Source organism: Neovison vison, chromosome X, assembly GCF_020171115.1.
Source record: "Neovison vison isolate M4711 chromosome X, ASM_NN_V1, whole genome shotgun sequence".
NCBI classification, from domain to species: domain Eukaryota; kingdom Metazoa; phylum Chordata; class Mammalia; order Carnivora; family Mustelidae; genus Neogale; species Neogale vison.
Genome location: NC_058105.1, coordinates 28,277,792 through 28,302,481, shown reverse-complemented (window position 1 = coordinate 28,302,481; position 24,690 = coordinate 28,277,792). Strand labels below are relative to the sequence as shown.

The 24,690-nt window shown below is 35.9% G+C and overlaps 1 non-coding gene across 1 annotated transcript; it reads left to right on the top strand.

Annotated features, from left to right (window-relative positions):
- Positions 1-22,745: 22,745 nt before the first annotated feature.
- On the top strand, positions 22,746-22,848 carry LOC122897805. The gene has a single exon (XR_006382645.1). It is a non-coding gene; the product is annotated as a U6 spliceosomal RNA (small nuclear RNA).
- Positions 22,849-24,690: the final 1,842 nt, after the last annotated feature.

Below are 24,690 nucleotides of genomic sequence, written 5' to 3'. Positions count from 1 at the left end.
CTCCTTGGATTCTTCCAGATAGAGCCATTGGTAATGCAACTCAATGGAAAACTTCCTCAAAATTAGTTTCTAAAGAATATATAGATAAATAAGTTTCCCATTTTAGTTTTCTCATCTGCAAATTGGGAATAGTTATCGAAAAATCGAACGATTTGAGGATCAATGTACATGTAGTAATACTATTTCTTAAGATGGGGGCGTATATCAATTTATGTGAATTAAGTTTAGAAATGCATCCAATGTTTCAGATAATATCCTCAGCTCTCACCTTTTCTTTTTCCTTTTGAATTGGATTCATTCTCTGGGAAAGGTCCCGCTGGCAAATTTAGGCTCCCAATGATACCAGAAAAGATGACCTCATCCCCAAGGACCCAGTCAATACCCTGAACATTTTGATGTTGGACAAGCTTCTATTATGTGCCAAACTCTGCATAAATTCCTGCAGCCCAATTAAGGGATTGCTTTCATTAGGCAAGCATGAGTCAAAGGGGCTAGCCATGGAATAACCGGCTACAATAAATCTCTTCAGACTACATGTGTTTAGAATGAGAGTGGGTGTAATGTGGGGTGATATTGGGTGGTGATTATCCTTTATAAATTGCTGAGATGTCTGAGGAAATAAAAATGATACATCTCAATTACGCTAAACTCATAGGCAAACCCTTGCTTGGTCAGTATGGAATGATTATCAGGAAATTTTACTGAGTTGCAACATTCAGTATATCAGAAAGGGTTAGATTATTCATTTTTTCATAGAAGTCCCCTTGCCATTTGGATGTGAGTGTTCATATTTCAATGACCTGAAAAGTTATTATTTGCTTCCTTTATATCCACTGGGTATGTTAATTCTTAATGATTTATAAATTCATCTTGGCTTAGAAATCTTCTCTTTAGGAAGCTTTGTATATTCTCTCCCATCCTTTATGTATTTATCTTTCCTTAATCTCAGAGGGCAATTTTATTTTACCCATTTCTGCTTGGGTGGCAGGAAGTCTCCATTCAGCATTGTCACACTCATATAAAACATGTCTTCACTCAAAATTTGCTGTGAGGACCAAATGAAATAATGTGAAGTATTTGTATAGTGTTTACTTTGGCAAGAATAGGTACTCAGTAAATAATAGGGTCTCCATAAATAAAGAAATATACATATAGTTCATATAATAGTTAAAAATACCCGCAAAATAATGAGAAGATACATATTGATGGAGCCCCTTGTTTTCTTTACCGTACCTTTTTCTTTTTTGGAATGACTTCTTGTTTTTTAATTGTACTAATATGTTCCCAGTCAATCAGACTTAAAGCTTTCATAATAATTAATTTTTTCTTTATCTGGTTTCTAATATTATTTTAAGTGGACAAATCCCTTTTGTTGCCTCCCTGGATTATCTTCCTTATCCTTAAGTTTTTCCTATCCCTTCAGGAATCCAATTCTGACCCTCGTTCCTCATTCCCATAGAAGCTTAACCGCAGGGGTGCCTGGGAGTCGGTTATGCATCTGACTCTTGATTTCAGCTGAGGTCATGATCTCAAGGTTGTGAGAATGAGCCTCCTGTCAGCTCCACCCTCTGCTTGGAGACTGCTTAGGATTTTCTCTCACTTCCTTGATCTGCCCCTTCCCCCCTTATGAAAACTACAGAAATAAAATACCAATTTACACCTAAATGGCGATCTCCTCCCGTCCTGCCTGCACTATATTTTGCTGGTGGATTGTTCATGTCATCATCCTCCTTCATTGCTTTGAAATTGGCAATGTCTCCTTGGCTTGTAAAGTCCCTATTTCTGATCCTTATATCTTCAGATCACTTCAGGGAGGCTTGAGTCAGGGTTTCCAGTCTCGCAAGAATCTGCCCTAACAAATCGCAGTATTCACCAAAAGTGAGCTATTCACATTTTTCCATAAATTCCTTCTTATTTCCTGACTTAATACGTGTGGTCTTCTTTCCACTTGGAATGTTCTTCTCTCCTTTCAGAATGTATCTAAATTCTTCTTCTTATCTGCGATGCCGGGGTGGCTCAGTCCGTTAATCCTCTCCCTTCAGCTGAGGTCATGATCTCAGGGTCCTGGGACTGAGCCCCGCATCGGGCTCCCTGAGACTGCATAGCCCTCTCCTTCGGCCTCCTGCTCCCCATTTTGTGCCCCCCTCTCTTTGTCAAATAAATATAAATAAAAATAATCTCCCCAAATAATAAATTCCTCTTACTTGTCAAAATCTACATTAACTGTCACTTTCTATGTAGCCATTTTTGATTTTCACAACACAAAGCAGTCTTTCCAGTCTCTCCTTGCAATGACATTTCCTTATTTTGCATGGTATTTTCTTCCTTATTGTGCTATAAATATATGAAGGATCTCACTTATCCTCTCAATTCCTTAAGGTTAGGATCTGTGTCAGGTAAAGTTTTTCAATCCTCCAACACAGAACTCATAGTAGATCATAATTTGATGTTAGTTATATGAATGCATTAAATTTTATCTCACGTATGTCCTTATACCCGGATTTCTGGTGTTCTAATATTAAGTAATCATTAACATAGTATAGAAAAGCATATTGATAGAATGTGGAATGCAGTTAATATCTTACTCCCTTTTTTTCCAAAATTGTTCTATAAGCTTAAGGCAAAGACAAGGATGCACATAGTTCTTAATTTAACTCTCAGATGAATACTTGACGATCCAGAAATTTTGCTTTTGATTTAAAAAAATCCATATTTCTTAAATAAAATGCATTTGATGATAAACTTGACATGTGTTTATGGAAAAAAAAACCATGTTTATATTCCTCCCCCAAGGGTCATTTCACCCTTTCACGTGGAAGTAGGCCACATTGGTACCTTGAGGCAGAGCAAAATATACTGAAAGTCTGAATTTATGAAAACTATTAGACAAACACTGACATGAAATCAGTTTTGTGATATAAGCAGTTGATGTGATCCTGTTGATAGGATATATGAATTTCTTTTGGCAATTGGTTTTCTTTATGAAAAGCAAAAATAAAAACCATGACTTCTGTAGATCAACCGACTTACATTAAAAGTGTGTAGGCCGATATCAAATATAATTTATCTATATATAAAATGACGAGTTTTTTTCCTGTGAGATCATTCTTATTCCCATCCAGTGTGAGCACTGATCAGGAGAATGTACTTTCTCAGTTGTGTTTTCTGAAGTACATCGTGTATTGAGATAGTTCGATTTACCAAACTGTTTTGATGCTGCTGTGCAATTAAAAGATAGATGGGATCTGATCCCCATCCTACAATCTACTGACAGACAAAATTGTTATGCAAGTGTCATCACAGGAAGTGTAATGGGATAGAAGTGAGGGAGCGAGATTTTTATATTGTCCTTACAGTGTGCAAATGTTCTGATCTATGTATCAGTTGTAGGTTTGATTTTACATTGTATTATACAGGTATGAAGCCCGATGATCAAATACTTGTTTATGTTCTTATTTTATCATTAGAGACCTCCCAGTTGTAAATTTTTCTACATCCCCAGTCCTTACGTTTTTCATAACTAGAAGTTTGTACCTTTTGACTCCTTCAGCCATTTTACCCATCCCCGAATGAGAACCACCAATCTGTTCTCTCTGATCTTGTTTCTTATTGTTCTTATTGTTAGTTATAGATATGTGAGGTCTTATGGTATTTTTCTTTTGCTATCTGACTCCTTTTACTTGGTCAGTGCCCTCACCTTCCAACCATTTTGACACAAATCACAGGATTTCATTCCTTTTTACGGTTGAGTGATTATACCATTATACATACTATACAGTCCATTCTTTTTATTCATTAATTTGTCCTCAGATACTTCGTTTATTTTCATCTATTATTCTAATGTTGCAACGATCATGGTGGTTCAGATTTTTTTTAGGCTGTGATTTCATTTCATTTTGAAAAATAACCCAAAATAGATCATAGGGTGGCTCTCATTTTCATTTTTTGAGGGTTCCATACTTTTTTCTTTTTCATTTTTTTTTGGAAAGATTTTATTTATTTATTTGACAGAGAGAGACACAGTGAGAGATGGAACACAAGCAGGGTTCCTGCTGAGCAGTGAGCCCGAAGTGGAGCTCAATTCCAGAGCCCCAGGATCACTACCCGAGCTGAAGGCAGACCCTTATGGCTGAGCCTCCCAGGTGCCCCTCGATACTCTGTGCTTCATTCCTTTACCAATTTATATTCTCACCAGTCATGCACAAAGGTTATTTTTCTTTTAGACATCTTCACCAACCCTTAGTATCTTTTGTCTTTTGGATAACAGCGATTTTAACAGATGATAGGTCTTGTTGTTATTTTGATTTGGATGTCCCTCCTGGTCAGTCTTGGTGAGCACCTTTTCACATACAACTTGGGTTTGTGTATGTCTTCTTCGGGAAAATATCTATTCTTAATCATCTCTGTTTTTTTTAAGTGAATCTGTTTGTTATTGTCTTTTGTATGTGCTTTATATATCTTGAATACTAACCTCTCAGGAGATCCGTGTTTTGCCTCCCACATGTAACTATAAAAATAAAGAATCATTATAATGTTTTCTTATTTTAAAAACCAGGTGAGGGCGCCTGGGTGGCTCAGTGGGTTAAGCCGCTGCCTTCGGCTCAGGTCATGATCCCGGGGTCCTGGGATCGAGTCCCGCATCGGGCTCTCTGCTCAGCAGGGAGCCTGCTTCCCTCTCTCTCTCTCTCTGCCTGCCTCTCTGTCTACTTGTAATCTCTGTCTGTCAAATAAACAAATAAAATCTTTAAAAAAAAAAAAAAGCATTTAAAAAAAAAAAAACCAGGTGAAAGTATTACATCAGAATTAAGAGTCAAACTAAATAATCACTCCACCTCCAAGAACATCCATATCATTCATCTAACTTACAAACTGTCTCATTTTAAATTCTAATTTTATTGAGGCACCGGGTGGCTCAGTCAGTTTAACATCTGCCTTAGGCTTAGGTAATGATCCTAGAGTACTGGGATCTAGGCCCAGATCAGGCTCCCACTTTTCTGTCTCCTTATGCTGCTCCCTCTGCTTGTGTCTGCTCTCTGTCAAATAAATTAATAATCTCTTTTTTGAAATGCCAAATTTATCAGGGTGTATGTTTGCATGTATATTTTCCTGTATTTCTGTATGTATATACATATGCAGAAATGATATCACAAGTTATGTGTTCTTTTTACCGTTTTTTTTTTTAAAGATTTTATTTATTTATTTGACAGAGAGAGATCACAAGTAGGCAGAGAGGCAGGCAGAGAGAGAGGAAAGTGGGACTCGATCCCAGGACCCTGAGATCATCACCTGAGCCGAAGGCAGCTGTTTAACCCACTGAGCCACCCAGGCGCCCCTACCCTTATTTTTTTACTTAATCATACGTAGGCTTTTTTTATTTTGGCCAACAGATTATTGGTTTAGTATTCTCATTCCTGATTAGGAACATCTAATACTGGATATGGAAATCTTTAGTCTTCTGTATAATGTTAGTTTAATTTTATTCAGTATTTCTTTATTTTTGTGTGTGTATGCATGTAATTTTTAGATACTGCTTACGTTTTTATTATTATCAATCACATGGTCATATCATCATTATTATCCTCTTTATCACTAATATTTATTGAATACTTTTTACATGCCAGCTACTACCTTAAGATTCTTGTGCATCCTCATTTAGTGTCTTCATGAAAAGCATAAATGTAGAAATGTCTATCTTGTATACCTGTTTTCAAAGAGGAGGTACTTTCTAGTTTCTAGGTTCAACCACTATTTATATGGCTTTTCATGTTGCAAGAAGTAATGACTGTGGTCTTACTTCAGGACAAGTTGTTTTCAAAGTAAAAATATTAAATATGGTAGAAAAGCCACTTTGAAATGAAGAAAGGCATATTCCATAATGATTATAAAGATCTTATGAAGGAGAACATAGGTGGGTGCCATTGGTTAAGTATTCAACTCTTGATTTCAGCTCAGGTCATAATCTCATGGTCTTGGGATCCAGTTCTGTGTTGGGGTCTATGCTCAGCGCGGAGTCTGCTTGAAATTGTCTCTCCCTCTTCTTCTTCTTTTTTTTTTTTTTTAAGATTTATTTATTTATTTGACAGACAGAGATTACAAGTAGGCAGACAGGCAGGCAGAGAGAGGGAGAGGAGGAAGCAGGCTCCCTGCTGAGCAGAGAGCCCAATGTGGGACTCGATCCCCATGCGGGATCTCAGGACCCTGAGATCATGACCTGAGCCGAAGGCAGTGGCTTAATCCACTGAGCCACCCAGGTGCCCATCCCTCTCCCTCTTCTATTCATGCTTTGTTCCCCCCCCACAAAAATATTGTTCTGGAAACGTTCATGATAGTATAATATTTAGATATGAAATATGTTACATATAAGAAACACCATACAGTTGCAAAGAACGTTTTAGGTTTGAATCCTGGTTTTACTGTAAATTAGCTGTATGACCTTAAAGAAATTACTTAACATCTGTATTGATGAATTTCCCCAGATGTAAAATGGGGAAGTTGAAATACCTACCTCGTGTTATCTCTATAAGTATTAAGTGAGTTTAGTCATGTAATGCCATTTGAAAGTGACCTGAAATATCCTAAGGTCTCAAAGCTGATTACAGTTTTATGCTGATGGAAATATGAAGTGAAATAAAAGCTGAAATACTTATCCCAACCAATCACAGCCTATGAGACAACAAGTCGATAATAAATGTGTGTATGTTCTGAATAACACAATAACTGTGATATTACTACACATGTATTCAGTTTCATATTTTAAAAACCTAGTTTTATGTATTTATTTAATTTTAATGTTAGAACCTGAGGTATGCAGAATGGATTCCTAACGATGTCCATACTCCATTTCTTGGAAACTTTATGGTATGGTATATGGTAAACGTGACTTTAGATGCAATTAAATTATGGACCTTGAAATAGGAAAATTTTCCTCGATTATCCAGATATGTGCAATCAGATCACATGAGACCTTAAAGGAGGACCACATTCTTTGGGTAGAATTAAGAAGGATGTGGTAAAAGAGCTGGAGATATGTTGCCGACTTTAGGATAATTTTAAGTATGATATTGACTTGACATTGCCTTTGCTGATTTTGAGATAGTTGGGTCCATAGGGCAAGGGTGACTGAAGGTCAGCAAGGAAATGAGGACCTCAGTTTTACAAATGCCTAGAACTGAAATGTTGCCAGCCAACAATCCAAATGATGTTTAAAGATAATTTTTTCTGGGGCCTCCCAATAGGAGCCAAGCTGAATGCTTTGATTTGACACTGTGTGACCCTAAATGGAGAAGTAACTGAGTCATATTTTATTAGATCCTGACCCATGGATACTGAGAGATAATAGATTGATGTTTTAAGGTGCTAAACTCGTGAGATGTTTTTACACATCCAAAGGAAATTCATATGGTCCCTTGATGTTTTTATCAAAATTGAATAGATCACAAAGTAAATCTCAATGAACTCTCCAGAGTAAAAATATCATAAATCAGCTTCTGTACCACAAATCAGTAAAAGCAGAGAGAATTTTAAATTAAGATAGAGAATACCCAATTCCTTGAAAGTCTTCATAATGATATACAAAACTCTGTCTGTAATGTTGTTCAAAGAGAGAAGCTCAACCTTGTTTAAGAAAATTGAAGAAGGAGGTTTTTGTGTAATGAGAATGTTGCATGCTAATAAATTTGGGATTGGAATGATCCTTAATAAAATGCATATTAAAATCCCTAATCATCTTCATGAGGGATCAAAGAATGAATCAGTATCCTGACTCAAATTGGAAAAGCAATAAAAGAGGACTTAGTTGGATAAATAAATTTGAAGGGGAAAAATGAACAGATAAGAACAATAAGGTTTTAAATAATTAACAATATAAATATTAAATATAAAATTTTGATAATAAATGAGGAAGGCTAAAAGTAAAGAAATATACATTAAGAATAAAAGAAAAGGAAATAACCGAAGGTAAGAGGTTTTTTTGTTTTGTTTTGTTTTGTTTTAAGATTGTATTTATTTATTTGATAGAGAGATAGAGAGAGAGAGAGATCACAAGGAAGCAGAGAGGCTGGCAGAAAGAGGTGGAAACAGGCTCCCCACTGAGCAGAGAGCCTGATGCGGGGCTTGATCCCAGGACCCTGAGATCATGACCTGAGCTGAAGGCAGACTCAACCCACTGAGCCACCCAGGTGCCCCCCGAAGGTAAGAGTTGTAGGGCACCTGGGTGGCTCAATAGATTGAGTATCTGCCTTTGCCTCAAGTCATGATCCTGGGGTCTTGGGATCGAGTCCTACATTGTGCCCCCTGCTCAGCCAGGAGCCTGTTTCTCCTTCTGCCTGCTCTGCCTGCCGCTCTCCCTGCTTGTGCTCTCTCTCTGACAAATAAATAAATTAAATCTTTAAAAAAAAGTTTTAAAATCACATATTTTCTGTTTTTTCACATAAAATTTAAAACCTGCATGAATATATGCAAATATTAAGTTCCAAATTGGCTCAATAAGAGATAAAAACTTACGAAAAACATTACCCATGGGCAGAAATGGGAAAGCCAGTATAACATACTGAGCCCATAGAGTTTCCCTGGAAAATTCTTTTCCACATTCAAACAAAATATTGTTCTTGTTATTATTTATATTGTATCATACAGTAACGAAAGTTGTCAAATACTTTTTCTGCCGACAACACTTTCTTAATAACAAAACATGATTTTTAAAAATAGAAAAGTAGTGACAATTTTCAATTTGAATACAGGTGTATTTTAGTAGTTTCATTACCCAGTGCTCATCTCATTGAGTGTACTCTTAATCCCCTTTATCTATTCTTTTCTTTCTGATTTTCTCTATTTGTTTTTGAAATTGCACATGTGATTGATATCATATGGTATTTATCTTTATTTGTCTGACTTATTTCACACAGCATCATACCCTTCAGGTCTATCCATTTTCTTGTAAATGGAAGAATCTCATTCCCTTTTACGGCTGAGTAATATTCCATTGTCTCTCCCTTTCTATGTGTGTGTGTGTGTGTGTGTGTGTGTGTGTGTGTGTGACTTTTTATCCCTTCATTTGTAATTGTACACTTGTGTTACTTTCATATCATTGGCTTTCTAAATACTGAAATAAACATAGGAGTGTGTATATCTTTTCAAAGTAGTGTCTGCCATCTTCTTTGGATAGATTCTCTTTAGTGGCATTACTGGAGTACATCATAATTCAGTTACCATTTTTTGAAGTAATCTCCGTTCTGTTTCCTTTCTTTTTCTTTTCATTATATTTCTGTTTAAATTACAGTAAGTTTACATACTATATAATACTAGTTTCACATGTACAGTATAGTGATTTAACACTTCCCGTACAGTACTCTGTGCTGATCAGTCCAGTTGCACTCCTTAATACCCATAAACTATTTAATCCTTCCCCACACTGACCTCCTCTATGGTAACCATCAAGTTGTCCATAGTTATAGTCTCTTTCTTGGTTTGCCTCCCTGTCTCTTTTTTTTCCTCTATGCTCTTTTGTTGGTTTCTTAAAACCAACAACAGAGGGAAATCATATCATATTGTCTTTCTTTGACCTATTTCGCTTAGCATAATACTCTAGTTTATCATGTCATTGCAAATGGCAAGATGTCATTCTTTTTAATGGCTAAGTAATATTCCATTGTGTATTTATACCCCATCATTTTTTTACATTCATCAGTTGGTAGACATTTGGTTAACTATTGTAGATAATGCTGTTATAAATATCAGGGTGCCTATATATCATTTTGGGCTTTTTTTTTTAACGATTTATTTATTTAAGAGAGAGAAAGTATGGTGAGTGTGCAGAGGGAGAAAAGAGAATCTTAAGCAGATACCACGCTGAGTGTGGAGCTTCATGTGATATGCGATCCCATGACCCTGAGATCAGGACCTGAGCAGAGACCTGGAGTCAGATATGGAACCCATTGTGCCACTTAGGCACTCCCCTTCGAATCAGTAATTTTGTATATTTTGGGTAAATAACTAGTATTGCAATTGCTGGATCACAGAGTAGTTTTATTTTTTACTTTTTTCAAATTTTTATTTAAATTCTAATTAGTAAACATAAAATGTAATATTCGTTTCAGGAGTAAAATTCAATGATTGATCACTTATATATAATACCCAGTGTTCATTTTAACAAGGGCCCTCTTTATTCCCTTCACCCACTTATTCCATCCCTACCCACCCTCCTCCATCCACTCTGTTTGTTCTCTATTGGTCACATTCTCTTATGATTTGCTTCTCTCTCATGGTTTTTGTTTCCCTTCCCATATGTTCATCTGTTCTGTTTCTTCGATTACACATAAGAATGAAATCATATATTATCTGTCTTTCCTTGACTGAATTATTTCATTTAGCATGATATACTACTCTAGGTTCATCCATGTCATTGCAAACGACAAGATTTCTTTCATTTTGAGGGATGAGTATTTTTACACTGAATATATATGTTACCTCTTCTTTATCTTTTCATCAATTGGTGAACATTTGGGCTCCTTCATAGTTTAGCTATTGTTGGTAATGCTGCTATAAACATTGGGGTACATGTACCCCTTTGAATCTGAATTTTTTATCATTTTGGTTAATAGCTAGTAGTGCAGTTGTTTGGTCATAGGGTAGCTCTATTTTTAACTTTTTGAGTTACTCTTTCAGAGTGGCTACAGCAGTTTGCATTCCCACCAACATTACAAAAGTGTTCACCTTTCTCCACAACCTCACCAACACTTGATATTTGTATTGCTTTTTGATATTAGCTCTTCTCGTACATGTGAGGTGCTATCTCATAATGGTTTTGATTTTTATTTTACTGATTATGAGTAATGTTCAGCATCTTTCATGTGTCTGTTAGTCACCTTTATGTCTTTTTGAAAAAAATTTCTATCCATGTCTTCTCCCTATTTTTAATTGGATTATGTGGTTTTTGCATGTTCAGTTTTATGAGGTGTTTATATATTTTGGATAATGAACTCTTCATCAGATATGTCATTTGCAAATACCTTCCCCCATTCTGAAGGTTGCCTTTTACATTTTTTGGTTGTTTCCTTTGCTGTGCAGAAATTTTTTTATCTTGATAATGTCCCAGTAGTTTATTTTTGCTTTTGTTTTTCTTGCCTCAGGAGACCTATGTAGTAAGAAGTAGCTTTGGTCAAGGTCAGAGAGGTGACTGCCTGTGCTCTCCTCTAGGATTTTGATGCTTTCTTCTTTCACATTTAGGTCTTTTATCCAAATGGAATTTATTTTTGTGCATGATGTGATAAAGTGGTCCAGTTTCATTCTTCTGTGTGTAGCTGTCCAGTTTTCTCAGCACCATTTTTTTTTCTCAGCACCATTTTTTGAAGAGACTACCTTTTTTCCATTTCATTGTGTTGTCTTTAATTTCTTTCATCAATTTTTTCAACATTTTGAGTTCTATTTTCAACATTTTGTTCTATTTTCAACATTTTGAGGAACCTCCATGCTGTTTTCCAGAGTGGCTGCACCAGCTTGCATTCCCACCAACAGTGTAGGAAGGTTCCCCTTTCTCCGCATCCTCGCCAGCATCTGTCATATCCTGACCTGTTGATTTTAGCCATTCTGACTGGTGTGAGGTGATATCTCATTGTGGTTTTGATTTGTATTTCCCTGATGCCGAGTGATATGGAGCACTTTTTCATGTGTCTGTTGGCCATCTGGATGTCTTCTTTGCAGAAACGTCTGTTCATGTCCTCTGCCCATTTCTTGATTGGATTATTTGTTCTTTGGGTGTTGAGTTTGTTAAGTTCTTTATAGATTTTGGACACTAGTCCTTTATCTGATATGTCGTTTGCAAATATCTTCTCCCATTCTGTCAGTTGTCTTTTGGTTTTCCTAACTGTTTCCTTTGCTGTGCAAAAGCTTTTGATTTTGATGAAATCCCAAAAGTTCATTTTTGCCCTTGCTTCCCTTGCCTTTGGCGATGTTCCTAGGAAGATGTTGCTGCGGCTGAGGTCAAAGAGGTTGCTGCCTGTGTTCTCCTCAAGGATTTTGATAGATTCCTTTCTCACATTGAGGTCCTTAATCCAGTTTGAATCTATTTTTGTGTGTGGTGTAAGGAAATGGTCCAATTTCATTTTTCTGCAATTTTTCATCAATTTTTTCATACTTATCAAAGTACTGGTCTTTCACCTCTTGGTTAAATTTATTCCTAGGTATTTTATTAACTTCTAGTAGTATCATAAATGGGATGGTTTTCTTAATTTCTCCTTCTGTTATTTTATAACTTGCATATAGAAATGCAACCTATTTTTGTACACTAATTTTGTATCTTGTAACTTTCCTGAATTTGTCTATCAGTTCTAGCAATTTTTTGAAGGAGTCCTTCGGGTTTGCTAAATTATCACGTCATCTGCAAATAGTTAAAGTTGGACTTCTTTCTTGCTCTTTTGGATGCATTTGATTTATTTTTGTTTTCTCATTGCTAAGGCTAGGACATCCAGTGCTATGTTAAATAAAAGTGGTGAGAGTAGACACCAATGTCTTGCTTGTGACCTTTTTTTCACCATTAACTTTTATATTAGCTGTGGGTTTTCATATTCGGCCTCTATTGTGTTGCTGTATGTTCCTTCTATCCCACTTATGCTGAGGATTTTTATAATTAATGGATGTTGTATTGTATGAAATGCTTTTCCTTCATCTATTGAGAGGATCATATGATTCTTACCTTTTCTTTTATTTTCATATTTTTTAAAGATTTTATTTATCTAACAGACAGAGAACAAAAGTAAGTTTAGTGGCAGGCAGAGGGAGGGGGAGAAGCCGGCTCCCTGCCAAGCAGGAAGCCCCATGTGGGACTCGATTCTCAGACTCTAGGATCATGATTGAGATGAAGTCAGTCACTGAATCTACTGATCCACCCAGGTACCCTAATCTTTTATTAATTTGCTATATCATGTTGATTGATTTGCAAATATGAACCACCCTTGCAGCCCAAGAATAAATCCCAGTTGATCATGGTGAATGATTCTTTTAATGTCCCGTTGGATATGATTTGCTAGTACTTTTTTGAGAATATTTGCATCCATGTTCATTTCGGATATTGCCCTGTCATTCTCTTTTTTTAGTGGAGTCTTTATCCGTTATTGTTTTTAGTGTAGTGTTGGCCTACATTTCTGTTGTCTGGAATAGTTTAGAGAAGAATTGGTATTAAGTTTTCCTTATAAGTTTGATAGAATGTACCTGTTAAGCTGTCTGTCCCAAACATTGTGCAGTGATATTTTTTCATTTGTGTCCATGTATTTTCATTTCTTCTTTGAGTTCCTTGTTGACCCATTCATTGTTTAGTAATATGCTTTTTATCTCTCATGTTTTTGTGGTCTTTCCAGATTTTTCCAAACTTTTGTTTGTTGAACATTTTTTGATTACTAATTCACGTTTTTTTCTTAACTGTTTCAATTTTAGTGCTAGTTATTAATCTGTTCAAGTTTTCTATATTTTCTGCTTCAGTTTTGGTAGTTTCTACGTTTCTAGGAAATTATCCATTTCTTCCAGGTTGTCCAGTGTGTTAGCATATAATGTTCCCTAATATTGTCTTACAATTATTTGTATTTCTGTGGTTTTGGTTGGTATTTCTCCTTTCTCACCTGGGATTTCATTTATTTGCTTCCTTTGTCTTTTCTTTTTGATAAGTTTGGCTTGAGGCCTACCAATTTTATTAATTTTTTCAATGAATCAGCTCCTGATTTCATTGATTTGATCTACTAGTTTTAAAATTTCTATATATATATTTTTTTCATCTCTAATCTTTATTATTTCCTTTCTTCTATGGGCTTTATGCTTTGTTTCTTGTTCTTTTCTGGTTCCTTTAGGCATATCACTAGGGTACTTATTTGAGATGTTTCTTGCTTCTTGAGGCCAGCCTCTTTTGGTATGTGCTTCCCTCTTAGGGCTGCTTTTTCTGCATCCCAAACATTGTGCAGTGATATTTTTTCATTTGTGTCCATGTATTTTCATTTCTTCTTTGAGTTCCTTGTTGACCCATTCATTGTTTAGTAATATGCTTTTTATCTCTCATGTTTTTGTGGTCTTTCCAGATTTTTTCTTGTGGTTGACTTCTACTTTCACAGTGATTGTGCTCAGAAAATATGCCTGGTATTATTTCAGTCTTTTTGTATTTGTTAAGGGCTGTTTTGTGACCTGATGTGTGACTAATCTGGACAATGTCCCATGTGCACTTGAAAGTAATGTGGTTTGTGATATTTTAGAATGAAATGTTCTGAAATATCTGTTATGTCCATTTGCTACAGTGTGTCATTCAAAGCCCTTGTTTCTTTTTTTGTCCTTTTTAGATGATCTGTTCATTGGGATAAATGGGTGTTCATGTCCCCTTCTATTAATTGTGTTATCCATTATTTCCTTTTTATTCATTATTAGGTTATTATATATTTGACTTTTCTGATGGCAGATGCATAAATATTTATAATTATAAATTTTCTTGGATTATCCTCTTTATGACTATATAAAGCCCCATTTTGTCTGTTTTTACAGTCATTTTTTAAATTTCCATTTTGTTCAATAACAGTAATGCTGTTTTTCTTTGACCTCCATTTGCATGATAAACATTTCTCTATCCCCTCACTTTTAATATTCCTGTATTTTTAGTGTTAAAAGTAGCCTCTTGCAGGCATCATATAGATGGGGCCTGGTTATTTTGTTTTGTTTTGTTTTTTAAGGATTTTATTTATTTATTTGACAGAGAGACCACAACCACAAGCAAGGCCATTGGGAAGCAAAGGGAGAAGCATGCTCCCTGCTGACCAAGAAGCCCAATGGGTAGCTGGATCCCAGTACCTTGGGATCATGACCTGAGCTGGTGGAAGATTCTTAATCCACTGAGCCACCCAGGTGACCCTTTTTGTTTGTTTGTTTGTTTTTGTTTTGTTTTGTTTTGTTTATTTAATCCCTTCTGGCATTCTGTTTTAATTGCAGTATTTAGTCCATTTACATTCAAAGTTATTATTGATAGATACCTCTTTTTTGCCATCTTAATACTTTTTTGTCTTTTTTTCTGGAGACTTTCTCTGATCCTTTCTTTTCTTTGTCACTGTTGATCGCTCCTTTGCAGTTAAGAAGTCTGCTTTAACTTGCAGGATTTGTTTATTGGTCATGGATTGTTTTTTATTTTTTGTTTTGTGGGAAAATCTCAATCTTATTTTGTATTCTGAATGATTGCCATGCTCTATAATGTATTCTTGGCTGCAAATTTTTCGTATTCAGCACTTTAAATATATCATGGCACTTTCTATTGGCTTGCCATGTTTTTTTTGAGATATCGCCACATAGCTTTTGGGTTTCTCCCTCATAAATTAAGTACTTGTTTTGTCTTGCTTCTTTTAAGGTTCTTTCTGTATAATTTGCAGATTTAATTATAAATGTCTTGGTGTTGACTGGCTTTTGTTTATTTTGATGGCAGTTCTTGTTGCCTCCTCGATCTACATGTCTGTTTCCCTCTCCAGATAAAGGAAGTTTTCTATTCTTATTTCTTAATATAAATTTTGCGTTCATTTTCTTTCTTTTGTTCTTCTGAGTCTCACATCATATGGATGTTATTTTATTTGATGGAATCATTTAGTTCCCTATGTTGTTTCTTGTTTTCCATAATTCTTCTTTTTGTCTTTTGTTCGCTTCATTACTTTCTGTTATTTTGTCTTCTAGGTCACTAATTCAGTTCTCTGCTTCTTCCAGCCTACTGTTCATTCTAAAAGCTTCTTTCTTATCTCAATTATAACATTATTTCTCATTGATTCATTTTTATTTCCTCTTTCTTTGTGGTAATGGTCTCCCTAATGTCTCCTCTTCTCAAACACAATAAGTATTCTTCTGATTGTGTCTTTAAATTCTCCATTAGGAATGTTACTTATTTTGTTTCACTTGGATCTGTGGCTGTGGCTTTATCTTTGTCTTTCATTTTGGATAAATTCCTCCATTTTCACATTTCGTTTAAGTCCCATTCTTCTGTGCATTAGAAAAGCCATCTATGTCTCCTCTTCCTGAAAGTAATGACCTTATCAAGAAGAAGTCATGAAAGCGTAGGACCTCATGCCTTAGTATAAACATGTATTTTTTATCCCCAGGGGTACAGGTACACACTTCACAGCACTCATCAAAGCACATACCCTCCCCAGTGTCCATAACCCCACCCCCCTTCTCCCAACCCCCCTCCCCCCAGCAACCCTCAGTTTGTATAAACATAAATTTTTAGGACCTTGTGTCTTAGTGAGTGTCTCGGGTATGTGTCGTGTGTGTTCTTATATTGAGTCGTAGCATTTCTAGCCTTTAGACCAGTTGTCCACAGTTTCTTTCCTTGCCTGCTCTGGGCAGTGGTTAATCATTGTCCTGAATGTGCCGTTTTAACTAGGAATGTTTGTGGTCTGCTTGTGAAATGAGATCTGACACCAACTCCAGAATATCTGAAGCCCTTTCGAACTCAGGTGTGGGGTGGGGTTTCTGATGGTCTTCTTGGGGAGGGGGTCCACATCATTGGGACTGAAGAAGCTTGACTTAGAAGGGCATTCCTGCTGGTGCACAATGGTTTGGGGCATGGTGTAAGCAGGTTTTAGGTATTCAGTGTGCATGATGAGCTGAGTCCCTCAGGAGGATTTGTATTTATGCTGAAGGATAGGGCTGTGAAATGGTACCAGTCAACTCTTTTATACCAGTCAACTCTTTTGTTTTGGGTGAGGCTTCATAGTGAGACTTGCCTTTCAGGAAAGTGATCCTAAAATAGGTATAATGACCCCTTTGTGTGCTCCTGGCTGTATCCCAGCCAAGGTTGCTGACCTTTAAAATCCTAGGCTTTAGCCATGTGGGTGGGTAAGGGTTTGTTCCTCTGTTGGAGGAAGGTCCTGTCCTGCAGGGACTTATGCAAGCTTGCCAAAGGAGTCATTCCTTGCAGAGTTCAGGGGTGAATGGGGCTTGCTATAAGCTTGTTAGGCAACCACTATCCTTGCTTCACTCCTTCCCCACAAGCTGCTCTGTATTTTTGCTTCTTTGATAAGGCCTCTTCTCTCCATTTAGTTGTGGAGTTTGTTCTGTCATTCTTCGGGTCCACTTCTGGGGTATTTAGAATGATTTGATAGTTTTGAAATTGTGTTCATGGGATAACATGAGCCTTGGATCCTACTAGTCCACCACTGTCTTTCCTATAGTCTCATCCTTTTTTTCTGACTGTCTGTTCCAGTTTATATTCCCATCAACAGTTTAGGAGTTTTTCCTTTTTCTCCACATAGTTGCTAACACTTGTTGTTTCTTATCTTTTGGATAGTAGCCATTCTGACAGGTTTGAGGTAATAATATCTCATTGTAGTTTTGAATTGCATTTCCTTCATGATTAGTGATAATGATCATCTTTTCATTTGTGTATTTGCCTTTAATTTTCTTTGACAAAATGTCTATTCAGATACTCTGCCCATTTTAATTGGATTATCTAGCATTGTATTTAATGGTCAAACACTGGAAGTGTTTCTAAAACAATTAGGGAAAAGACCATGATCTTGGAACTAACTAGTATTGTCTAAAGCACTAAAATAAGTTTATTTTTTTACATGTGGGAAAATTACCATTATTTTCAGGTGATTGTTATGTAGAACATCCAAGAGAAGCTGAAAAAATTAATATATGCAGTGTGAAAATTCAGTAAAATATTTGTTCAGTGGTTTTGAGTATGAATTATAACTACTAAAAAAAGAATACTTCAATGGCTTAAAACCCTAATGTGACTGTATTTTGATTTAGGATTTAAAGATGTAATTAGAGTTATATAAGGTCATAATAGTAGAGCTCTTATTAGTAGAGACACTAAAGAGCTTGGATATGCTCTATTTCTGTTTCTCTCATGTGTACCAATAAGTGGTTTTGGCAATACACAGTGGGATGATGACATCCAGGAATCCATGAGTGGAGGTCGTAGAATGAGCCCTACTTTACTACCTTCTTCATCTTGGACATCCTAGTCTCCAGAACTTGTGAGAAATTAATTTCTGTCATTTTAGCCACTCAAGCTATAGTACTAAATATGACATTCTAAGCTAATATATAGCCACTGGTTTTAGGGTTAGTAGGATTCTCCTATTATAAGTGAATGTGTGTTGTATGTTTCCTCACCCTTTATGTATGTTACATATATAACTTTATATCTCTTAAATAATTTATTACGTATTTCATAAATGCGTAATGTGTATTGGAGTAATACTGATGAAACTATTGAATAAAATCAGATTTTAAATTATCATAATTTGTAATTATAATTATATAAGTATTATGTTCAATTAAAATCTAAAAGGATAGCGTTCCCCATTTACATACACAGATAATCAGACCTCATTCACAATAGCATCAAAAGCATTAACAATACAGGAAGTACATAAAAACGAACAGAACCTGTAGGAATAATCTGTAACATTTACCTAAATATATGTCTGTTTCTCAGATTTGAAATAGAAAACTTCTTGGAGGTTAACTGCTACATAAATATAATCTCAATCAATATTGAAATAGTGTGTCTTTGTATCATGAAAAATGTTTACATTAATGAATAAATATATTCTAATACCCAGAGAACTTCAAAAAGGAGGAAGCAATGAAGGTCATTGCCTTATCAGATTTTGAAAGTCTCTGTAACTCTAAGGAGAAATTAAAACATTATGGTGTTATCTTAGAAATGGAGCAGAGACCTCATATATGTTGTTAGGTGTATAAAAAAAATCAGGTATCCAATGAAATTTATCATTGCAGCTCGACCATTTGTCATAATGATTACACCCTTTCAGGACCATTAAGAAAGAAGAATTCAGAGTCCTGTTCTTATCGAAATTAGGTTATCCCGCAGATGTGGAGATTTGGAAATAATGCAGGTTTCAGTTATTATAAAGGTTAATCAAAAGGGGAAAAGAGGAGTAGTTAAACTGGAGCCCCAATTATGAGATTATCTCTGAAAGATGACTTAATATTGAATGCACTGAATAAATTAGGGCTCCTTAAAGAAATAAGACATAAAATGAATATTTTCTGAGAGCTTAGAGAAAACTTAACCTTTATATTAAAACATCACTAATTATGGGAATTGTCGGATACAGTGGAAAGGCGTAAGTTCGATAATTAAACCACATCTCCCAAAAACCACCACAGAAATAAATTATTTGGGTTTTGTTAGGCTTTGGAATTTTTACTTTGTTGATTATTTGTTGAGTATGCTCTATATCTCCAGTCTTGATGTGAAAAAATATTTTTCTGCCAGTTTATATTATGTGTGAGTGGCCCTGTACTTCTAGAAGTCTTGAAGTGGAGCTCACACAATTCAAACATGGGTCTTGTTTGCTGGATGACATTTTTCTAGTTGCAGAGGGAGTGTGTTATGTCTGCGTTTGTCTAATGTCTTCATTAATGACTTTGTAAAGAATATAAATGTATGTTAATTAATTTTGAAATGATAGTAAATGAGAAAATGTTGTGATCATTATGAGATTCCAAACAATAACCTTTCTAGGGGAAGTTCAGGATGTATGCAGATAAGAAAGCCAGATTTAACCTATCATGTAGATGCAACCATGCAGGGAAAATGATCAAAAATAAGATATTTTAGTCTAGGGAGTGTACTAACTGGAAATCAGCCATGCTGTGAGCATTTGGCAGTAACCAGAATAGAATTAGGCTAAATAAAATTCTCAAGGAGGGAATGGAAAGAGTCACACTGAATTTCCAACTTTTAACTAAAAAATTTTTTTTTAATCTTTGAAGTGTTTTTGTAAGAGTTGATGTAGGCCATGGTCAAAAGGTCACAGATTGTAGATGTAGATCTGGGTGATGAGAAAGCATTCCATATCTGTTCCTGAAGTGGAGAAAAACCACTATAGCATGAATGAAATTTCTTCATTAAGGAAAATCTGACCAGTACTTCCACTTTTTAGAGAGTACTTTGGAAAAGAGTAAATGATGAGCATAATTTGTGTTTTCGTGGGGGTTTCTGAAATAACTTTTGTTTTAGAACTTTAAGAAATGCTTTTTGAAATTCAGATTTCTGGGATCTACCCCTGACCTAATCAGAGTGCTTCCATAAGGATATCAAGAACATGCATTTTAAACGTGGTCGGTTCCCCCCCCTTCCCCCATGTAATAACTTTTGGGAGTCCTGGTTTTATGTTATCAGCACTAAAATGTGATGAATAGATAGTACAAAATAGATGTACAAAATAGTAACTGTATTTTAATATGGAATGCCTTTTCTGATGACTTGGAATATAAAGGCCCAGAGTATCAGGGGCAGTCTTCTGCATGCATAGGTAGAGAGGCATAGCAATATTTGAGTTAATGTGCATAGCCTCTCGAATTAGTTACTACACAATTCCATGGGGTATCATTCACATGAATTACAATGTGAATGGAAACCCCAAGGATTTGTACAGTAAAGATATTGAATAATTATATACAGGTTTTCCCATTTAGTTCCAGCTTGTTTGGATTCTGGAGAAGAGAATTTCATTTATTTATATCTTATTCTAAATTAAAAGACTTATATTTACTTTGATCTACATTCCCTAGAATTTACAAATCTGATATTAAAATCCCTTGATCCTGGAATAGGGATGTAATTACAAATATATACCCTATTAAAACATCATACAGTTACATCTTCATTGATATATCGTTCTCAATTTTATAACCTGTAGAGTTGAGGGCCTTACCCTGGGGCAAGAAAGGTGCAACTAAAGATATGTTGATCTCATGACCACCACCCTGAAACTATCAGTTAGCTTTGTCCTTGTCATGAATGAGTACAACTATGATCCTGTCACATTACGTATTTTAGTTTGTAAAGAAAAAAAAATCAGTGTTTTAGGATATAAGAAAAGTTGAAGCTTGATGAGCCATAGATTACATTTAGAATATTTTCACTCAAATGCAATTTTTTTTGCACCTGCAAGCAGATTGTAACCTTGAGAAGAATCTTATGCACAAAATTAGAGGCCACAGTGGAAAATTTACTTCTGAGAGTAGGTCATCAAAAAAAGCATGCTGAGTCCAGATGCAGAGGAAATTAGAACTTTGTTCTCTCTTTGAGGACAATTGTGCCCTCTGTGAAAATTACATAGCCCCTCCTTACAGTGTTTGAGGGGGGGAGAAACCCATAAACAAAACAAGTATGGGAGATATTGGAACACAAAATCAGGAGGAGGAGTTAGGAAAATAATTGAGTTTGAAAACTGCTGAGTCATTATGACTGATTGTATAACCCCAGGAAATAGAAGGAGAGACAAAATAAGTTACCTGAGTTCAGGGGTAGGTGGAACTGGGTGAAGTAGTTACTATCAGGTCATGGCATCTTCCACAGGTTTCCCTTCTCCTCCAAATCATGTTTACTTCACCCTACTGCCCTTTCTAGATTCCTCCTTATTTCCTCCCTTCCTTTCTTAACTAAACTTCTCTTTATAATTTGACTTTCTATCCTCTCCATGCATCCCTCTTTAGCCCCAAACTTATGTACATTTAATCTGAAGTTTCTTCTCAGCATGGTAGTAAATCTATAAACCTAAACTTATCAGTGCCATATCAAAGCTATATTTCCCGGTCCCAAATTCTTTCTCAGTCTATTTCTTCTTTTCTGAATATCTGCTGGTTCTCCATCTAAAAGTAATAGCCACGACGAAAGCAAAAAGAACAAAGGCATCACTTATAACAGGATAGATTATATATTGAGCTCTGTCAGGCCCTGTTTCTAGTGCTTTACATGTAGTAACTCATTTGCTTCTCTGGAGACTATGAGGTAGGTGCTTCTATTAACCTCATTATAAAGATAAAGTAACAAGTTTGAAAAAGATTCATAACTTCCTCCAAGGTCACATAAACTATGAACTAGGCGAAGATACTTGCAAATGACTTACCTAATAAAAGTTTACTATCCAAAATATATGAAGAACTTATCAAGCTCAATATCTTAAAAAGTAATCCAATTTAAAAATGGACAGATGGCATTAACAGACGCTTGTTTAAGGAAGACCTATAGATGGCCAACAGACACATGAAAAATTTGTTCAACATCACTGGTTATCAGGGAAATGTAAATCAAATCTATAAGGAGATACCACCTGACATCTGTCAGAATGGCTAAAATCAACAACATGAGAAACAACAGGTATTGATAAGGATGTGAAGAAAATGGAACCCTCTTGTATTGTTGGTGGGAATGCAAAATGGTGTAGCCACTCTGGATAAAAGTATGGAATTTCCTCAAAAAGTTGAAAATTGTATGCCCCATGATCCAGCAGTTGTACTACTAAGTATTTACACAAGGATTACAAAAGTACAAATTTATAGGAAGAAATCTACTGCACTGTTTATAGCAGCATGATCTACAATAGCCAAATTATGGAAACCACACAAGTGCCTATTGACCAATGAATAAATAAGGAAGACTTACTCACGCATGTGCATCACATGCAAGAATATTACTCAGCCATAACAAAGAATGAAATCTTGCCATTTGCAAAGATGTGGATAAAGCTATATGGTATTATGGAAAGTGAAATAAATCAGTCAGAGAAAGACAGATACCATATGATTTTAGTCATATGTGGAATTTAAGAAACATAAGAATGAAGTGTATCAATTTAATTTTTAAGTAGCATTCATTTATATTAATGCTTTCCTCCAGATAAATACGAATTTCATCTATTTATTTTTTTAAAGATGTTGGAGAGTTTATTTTTTTAAATGGGTGTAACTAGGGCTTGCTTTGGCAGCACATATACTAAAATTGGAACTATACAGAGAATATTAACATGGTCCCTGCACAAGGGTAACATGCAAATTTCTGAAGTGTTCTCTATTAAAAAAATAATAAAAATAAATAGGTGTAAGTAAATAGTAGAATTATCTTGAGTTTCACTTATTAGCTGGGTATGTGTTATTTGGCAAATATGTCTTAACCTATGCTGTCCTTTAATGACTTCCTGCAGCTTCATCAGATATGTAAACACTGTATTAACATGTTTGAAGAAAAGGGACCAAACATCTTTTTACAGATAAAAATTTATGTGATTGGATAGTGCTTCCGGTTTTAATATCTCAAGGCTGAACTAGATATAGATAGCCGGTTGAATGTTGGGATTGGGAGTAGATATGGATAAGCAAATGATAATATTAGTAATTCATGTGGGAAATATTCTTTTAATCACCTATTTATTTTCATTTCACCATGCTTGGAAACACATGTGTCCTTGGCATGGGGTGGGTCAACCGTCTTTGTAGCTGGATGACGTTTTTCATTTTTGTGCAGACTGTTTGGTGTTAGACTTCGACAGCTTCTATTTTTTAATATGCTGTACAGAACAAGGCATCATACAGTGGGGTGTACAGGGCTGGTATATGAAAAGATTGACTGAGTTCTACCCTCAAAAACATCTGAATTCCAAATTAGGGGTAATTTACAAAGTATCAGTAGTTTGAAAATTACCACAAATTCTGGCAGTAGTCCTTTTCTCTGGTAAAGGGAATTTAAGTAATTTTGGTCAGTAGCTCAACACTACGTACTCTTGCTGAGCCAGCCTTTCTAACTTTGTATAATAATTGAGCCCTTTTTTGCCTTCTTCTTTTTTTTTTTTTTAAGATTTTATTTATTTATTTGAGAGACAGAGATCACAGGTAGGCAGAGAGGCAGGCAGAGAGAGGAACGCAAGTCGACTCCCTGCTGGGCTCGATCCCAGGACCCTGGGATCATTACCTGAGCTGAAGGCAGAGGCCTCAACTCACTGAGCCACCCAGGCGCCCCTCTTTTTGCGCCATCAAAAACTGACCTAGGTGCTTCAGAGCCAAGACAACATGAAGACTGAGTTTGAGATAAAGAGGAACAATATCTTTATTGCTTCTCTCAGCAAAGGAGTCTGTGGGAATCTATGTCTTTCAAGAACTGCAAGCCCAACTGAAGGGGTTGGGGAGTTTTCTAGAGAAACATCGGATCTAGTTGGTTTTGATAGGAAACCTGTGTATATATTACTAGTTTCCCTTGTCTCGTATTTTGGGTGGTACAGGATTCCTGAAACAAAAGGCTAACAATGGAGGAGGGGAACTTTGAAGGAGAGGAAAACGGTTATTTTAAAATCTAGCCTCACTGAAACATTAGTGCAGCCATTTTGATTTTTGTTTGACTTTATTCTTGGAAGTGTTTTCTCTCCTTTTTTCTTTTGCTAAGATCAGGGAGGTAGGTCCCTGCCTCCTACAATCACCAGAACTAGGCTTCTGTTTTGTCCTTCACTTGATTCTTTGCTGATTCTTTGCCCATTATTTGAGTTCCTTTGTAATTAAGTTCTTAAATTTTCTTTATCATTATATATTCCCCGAGATTAGAATCCAGACTCGGAATTTAATTCCCCACGTCTTGACCCTTGAAAAGTGCTACGTGATTTCCCTGGCATTTCCTGTTTATCTGCCTAGACTCCATAGCTTTCACATATGACCATTAAGATCAACACCTTGTAGCTGCTGGGGATACCATTGTGAATATTGCCCTGGAGTTCCACAGTGAGGCAGCCCTAAGTACATCTTTATTTATTTTGTGGTGATAGACTTATCTCCTTCTGTAACTGCCTTTTGTAACACCTTGTTCAGCCTGTGTCATGGATATTTGCCCAGTATTTCTTACCAGGCCGCCTTGACCTCAGATTTCTGCCTTCTTGG